This window comes from Durio zibethinus, chromosome 17 (genome assembly GCF_047325235.1).
Source record: "Durio zibethinus cultivar Kanyao isolate XHJ-2024 chromosome 17, ASM4732523v1, whole genome shotgun sequence".
Taxonomy (NCBI): domain Eukaryota; kingdom Viridiplantae; phylum Streptophyta; class Magnoliopsida; order Malvales; family Malvaceae; genus Durio; species Durio zibethinus.
The window spans coordinates 6945857-6952294 of record NC_143178.1 but is presented as its reverse complement, the minus strand read 5'-3'; the positions used below and the strand labels follow the sequence as shown (position 1 = coordinate 6952294).

At 33.0% G+C, this 6438-nt stretch overlaps 1 pseudogene; it reads left to right on the top strand.

Moving 5' to 3' along the window:
• The first annotated feature begins 2927 nt into the window (after window positions 1-2927).
• Window positions 2928-4753, top strand: LOC111287840 (ethylene-responsive transcription factor CRF4 pseudogene; annotated as a pseudogene).
• The last annotated feature ends 1685 nt before the right edge of the window (window positions 4754-6438 follow it).

Below are 6438 nucleotides of genomic sequence, written 5' to 3'. Positions count from 1 at the left end.
ACGATCATTGCTGGGACAATTTGCAATGAAGTCTGCATATTTTGAAGCAAGGAAGATTTTGGGATGGGAAGAATGTCCATATGAATTTTGCATTCCTATCTGGCAATTAGTATGGTCTGCTGAGGGAGAGGTATTCAGATGAATAATAACTGTTGTTTTTGTAGCAATCTAAGTGAATCTCTGTTCCGTCTCTTCATTGAGTACAAATTTAGGTGTGAAATGTGGAGGGATTATACTAAGAACGGGAGAGCAGGCTTGGGTATGGTGGATATGGATATGGATGGCTCTGTTATTTTGTGTGCTGTGACTAAGGTTTGATCATGTGATGATCGAGTCCCCTTCATGCTGAAATGCAAGCGTTGTTGTTTGGAGTTAGGATGACCCAAGGTCATGGTCATAGTGGAGTGTGACTCATATTTGCCCTTTTCTGAAATCACAAAGGCGTAATATATATCATACATGATGGGATGGATGGTGGTAGCTTGATTTGGCTTCATGTAATGTATCTTGTCAGTTTAATCGCACTAAAGAATGGCTAATTATTTAGCACAGCTAAAATTGAGGGCGATATTGGAAACCAACCTATCTGGCTGGGATCACTTCCAAGTTTTCTTTGTAATATTGCTGCTACTTGATAATTAATCAATGTTATCTTCTTAAAAAAAAAAGTATATTGCATTATTGGGCCATTATTTATGATTATGAAATTATACTAATAATGCTATTTTTCAGCCAATGTTCTTTTTTGAATTTTCAACTACTTTGTTTAGGAAAGTCTAACGTTGTAAGCAAAAAGTAGGCGAGGGAGAAAAAAAAAATTAGAAAAAAAAAAGAGACCTATTTTCTTTTAACTGTTATTTCAAAGAAAATAATAGGTTTATCTTTTCATGTTTTAAAGAAAATTGTGTTTTGTTTAAGAAAACAAAATTGTTTTTTTTTTTATAAAAAACAGAAGATTTCTCAACATGTAAAAAATATTTGATTGAAAAATAAAAAACATAGTTTAAAAAATAAAATTGGGGCAAAATTAGAAAAAAAATTTCCATTGTTTACAATAAAAAATACTTTGGAAAAATAAAAATGTGAAAACACCATTTAAAAAAAAAAATTCCCTCCATATTATAAATCATCAAAAATATTGAATTTTTTTAGTCACCATAAATGCAAGAATTTTTTTAAAAAATATTTTTTATAAAAATCTTTTCCAATCATAATCTATTTTCATGTTGAGAGGTTTTGCTTTCATATTTTTCATCATAATTTTAAGGGTATAAATGATACATTTATATTTATAAATTATTCAAGTTTGATTCGAATAAAATTTAAATTCAGTTCAATTATTATCGAATCGAGCTCGAACTCGAATAACTCGACTCATCAATCTAATCGAGTTCGAATTTTTGTATACTTGATTCGAATAGCTCACAAATGTAATCAAATTTTTTTATGTAAATAAATTTTTATTATTTTAATTAATAAAATATTTTAAAATCGAATTTGAATTTAAATACAAATAATCAAACTTTCATTAAATATAAAAATTAAATTTATTTTTACATATTAATTGAGTCTAATCGATTAAATTCAAGTAGTTTAATTTTTATATTGAATTAAATTCAAACTAAAATAAAATAAAATTCAATCAAATTTAAACTAAATTTTAAATCTTAAATTTAAATCAAATTCAAACTCAATAATATATGAATTCGAATTTAATTTATTACATCTTTAGTCTTTTTATCTTTTAATGTCGAGGGGTTTCAAATATAATAATCACCTCTAACGTTCTCGAAATGAATAACAGACGAAAACCTTGTCTCTACGTAAAAAGGCAATAAAAATTTGTAAAAAGCAATTTTGTTACAATTTGATGGAAATAAGGGCGAGTGTGATTTGAACTTTTAGAACGTGTGCTACACCGACCTAAAAGATGCGTGGGAAACGCATGTCTTGATAGTTGAAACAACGAGCACTGAAAAAAAAAAAAACGCACAGACGTACAGAACTGATTTTATAACTGGCGGCGAATTCTAGGTTGCTCGCCACGTTAGTTCTAGCTGTTAAACAAAAAATAACACCCAAAAATTTACATGATTAAAGAAAAACACTAGCAGCGGTGAGTAGGAAATTCCGAACAAGCCAGCAAGAACTCAAGTGTTCTACACTTCAGATTACCAGAGTACCCTCAAGTCATTGACTTAATTATCTAAAAATTAATTAGTGATTAAGGTGCCAGATTAGAGGAACAAAGCGCGATTAACAGAGGGACGAGACTTTAAGTGGTAGAAGGTGGATGGGGTGTTTTGTCTAATCAAACAATTTGACCGACTGAGCCGGGCATCTTGAGCCCTACGTTATTGGCATTATGTAATTCGAGACCGAGTCAGCAGTCTATGGAGCTCTCTCATTGGGCCGAAGTTTACCTGTGGAACCCACATCTCTATGTGTCCCAATCGGATGCCATCATCCAGTTGCAGCGAATTCTACCTCACCGGAATCTTTTATTGGAGACCATCCACTGCCTGTGATAACAAGTACATAGTCCATGCTAATCGTCGATGACTATAAAATTAGACATATTACATACACCTAAAAAAAAATTTTTTCCTTTAATAAAATTAGTAATTTAAAAAAAAATTACTAATTATAGGTTAATATTAGTATACTATAATGAGGATTTTCCAATTTCGGCTGCTGGGATCCTATAAAACAGCAAATTCTGGGACTCCACCGCAACCAAAACTCCACTTCTCATACATCTTACTACTTTACGCCTACTATCGTTGAAATATTTTTGCACTCCGTACAGTTTGTTTTGAATACCAGTACCACCATCCCTTTCTTTCTTATCCTTTAGTGTTTGAAGTCAGATTTGCTTTCGTCTCTCATCAAATGTGAAGCAGATTTGAGGCTTTTTTTGCCAGATTTTTTATCAGGAACGGTGACTAGTATAGAAACTTCCTGGTAATTTGTTTCCCAAAAGAAAATTACTGGAGGCCGCAGTTATTCACTCTCCTTTTCTTCTGGGTTCAGTCTCTCCTTTTATATCTGTTGCTTTCTAACAAATCTTTAGAGTAGTGAGATTTTTTCTTTTTTCAGCCTCTGCCGGGTCTTCCTTTGTTGAAGGCTCTCTCTCTCTCTATCTCTCTCTTCTTCCCTTATTCCAATCTTTAATAGTGTTTTTGAAACCTTTGATACCTTTTGGCAGATTTCTGATTCAGCCATGTCTTTGTTATCTCTTTCCACGGTTTAAGCTTCTCTTTCAAGGTTCCCTACCTTTTTCCCACTTTATTCTTGTACGTCGCTCGACCCTTGTTCTCTTCCTTCTTTCTATCGATGCCAATGGACGGAATCTGAGACCACCAAAACAACACAACCCCAAAAAGAGAAAAAAAAAATCAGCAAAGCTAAAGATGGACCAAAGTATCCTATGTCCGATCAAATACACCGAACACAAAATCGTCACAAAAAAATTCAGAATGACGTCCTTGAAGCCCAAAAAACCATCTTCCGGTTATGACCGTACTCACAACAACAATACCCCCGACGTTCCCAGAATCGTACGGGTATCCATTACGGACCCTGACGCAACGGACTCTTCAAGCGATGAGGAAGCTCACTTCTTTGGTCGCCAGAGAGTGAAGCGCTACGTCAACGAGATCAACATCGAAGCCGCTTGCAAAGCCACCACCGCCAACAACATTTACAACAGCAACCGCAAGAGGACGACCGCAGCCGCCGACGTCACAACAGCCTGTCTTAGACCACTCAAGCTTTCTTCAAACAACGGAAATGGTAGGAAGTTCAGGGGAGTACGGCAAAGACCGTGGGGAAAATGGGCGGCGGAGATTAGAGATCCTGCTCGACGTGTACGGCTGTGGTTGGGTACTTATGATACTGCTGAAGAAGCAGCCATGGTTTATGATAATGCAGCAATCAAGCTTCGAGGACCTGACGCTTTGACCAACTTCGTTACTCCTCCTGCGAAGCAAAATAATGAAAAGTCCGAAAAAATTAACGTGGATTCGGTTTCTGGGTACGAATCAGCGGACGAGTCATCTCACAATCTTTCTTCTCCAATTTCAGTTCTTAACTTTCGAACTCAATCAAGTGAAGAAACAGCAGTCGAACAAGAAAAACCGGTTCAAGAACTCCGAGAAGAAGATAGTAAGCGGCCGCCGGTTCAGGAGCAGCTGGTTTCAAGCGAATGCCAAGGGGAAAGTGAAACAAACTTGCCCGATGATTCGGGAGATTATTTGTCACTTGATTTCCCTTTTCTCGACGAGTCTTTCAACATCCCAGTTCCTGGATTGTCGCTCTTTGATGAGACTGCGACGATTTTGCCAGACAGTAGCCTGTTCAGTGGGGATTTTAGTGACATGTTACTCGACACGTCTCAAAAATCGTCATCATCTATTTTACAAGTGGAAGATTACTTTGAAGACATCGGCGATTTGTTCTTCTCAGACCCTCTTGAGGCACTATGAGAGAGAAAGTTTAGTCCTCTTTTCTCGAACGAATGTCGTCGCCGCTTGCTTGCCGATTTCCCTGCAGATTTTGGATCGGCGGCGAAAATAAAAAGATTTGGGGTTATTCACTAATATTATTTATTTGTTTAATTCCTCCGTTAAAAAATAAACGGAGAGTTGAGTGGAGGTTTGTTTTTCTTTTTATATTTTTCTTTTTGTTAAAAATAATTAGGCGTGTACTTAAAATTTTGACGGAGAAATGAGAAATGAAAAACTTTTGTTAATCCTCTTTTTCTGGAAATTCTAACGGATGTGATTATGACGTGGCAATAGATACTGTGTGACACGTGTAGAAATTCGAAAGTGCCATGGTGGCATTCCTATTGCCTCCACACGAGCAGGCGCAATTCACGGTTACGGCCGGTCAAGTGAATCCGAGTCGGTGCTGCTCATGTGTGAAATCTAGACCCTCATTTTTTTATTTCTTTTTGTTCTTTTTATAATTATTTTTGTTTAAGTTTATGGTGCCGCAATTTATAGTCTATAAAGCGAAAGAAACAAAATAAAATGCAGGCTACAAAGAGCGGGGTGTAAATATAATTAATATTAAGCTAATTGGGGTCAAATTCTACTTACTAATAGTATTAATTGGGGTCAAATTCTACTTACTAACAGTATTAATTGGAAATGGTTCAAAGGGTATAAGTTGTGCCAGCTTTTACTATTAAATTAAATCAGTAGGTTTCTGAGTTGGTGAGATTTGCATCTTCTGTCATAACACTATAAATATAATACACATTGCTAAATTTATTATCTGAATTTATTAAATTTCTTTTTTTTTTTTCAAAAATCTCTTTACTATGAATTAGTTTTTAATATATTGACAAGGAATTTTTTTAATTATATAAATAGGATTAAACACTTGATACATATTATATTTTTAAAAATTATTTTTTGATATATTTTTTAAAAATATGTGTTATTATACTAATCTCATTTTTTATATCTAAAACTTTTAATAATTTCTCTTTAAATTATTTTGCTAAAAAATGTTTCTTTTTTTCTTGGAATACATTGAAATTTAATTTTCATGTTGTGGAATAAATATCTATACATATAATTATTATTTGATTATCAAGATTTTGCGTTGTAATAGCAGTTAAATTCACACCACAAATACACATTACTTTCTTTTTCAATTTTTTTTTTCCTCCAAGAGAAATCTTAGTTAAAAAGTCCACAAGTCGTCAACTCTTATAGTATATCAGAAAAGTCAAGTATTAAAAGGCTGCTTGAAATGTGGAAAATTGTGAACAAGAATGTGGAAGAATTTTTTTTTTTAAATGGCAAGAATTAATGCAGTATAAAACCGTACCTAACGTAATTAGAGAGGGCCACTAAGAATTTAGGATGTTTGACTATCAATGTCGTAATCATTGTTGTCGACATCTTCCTATATAAATCTTTAGATTTTTTTTTTCTTTTTTTTTTTTTTCAAAAGTTTGCATAGGATTCCTATAACCAATGTGTTTTTCGTCAAAACGAATTTCCCTTTTCAGCAAATAATGCAAGTTAGGTAGGCATAATTCCTTCTCAATTTAATTACAATTAGATTTTCTCATGTCCTTTTTTATATATATACAGGAAATGCACCGTCTAAAAATAAAATAAAGAAATTGAAAATTTTAAATTTCAATTTTCAAATTTCAAAATTCAATTTTCAAATTTATTAAAATTTTTTGAAAGAAACTAAATAAAATTTTGGGTTTTAATAATTTTTTTTTAATTTTATATCTAAATGCAATTTTAAAATGAAAATTGCAGACAGACATAGTCACGTAATTAAATAGATTGTAAAAAAAATTTTAGAAAAATAAATTAATCCAACATTAAATGGAAACTTTTAGGGGTATAATATAGAATCGTATAAACTAATACTATGTTTGGATATATATATATATATATATAT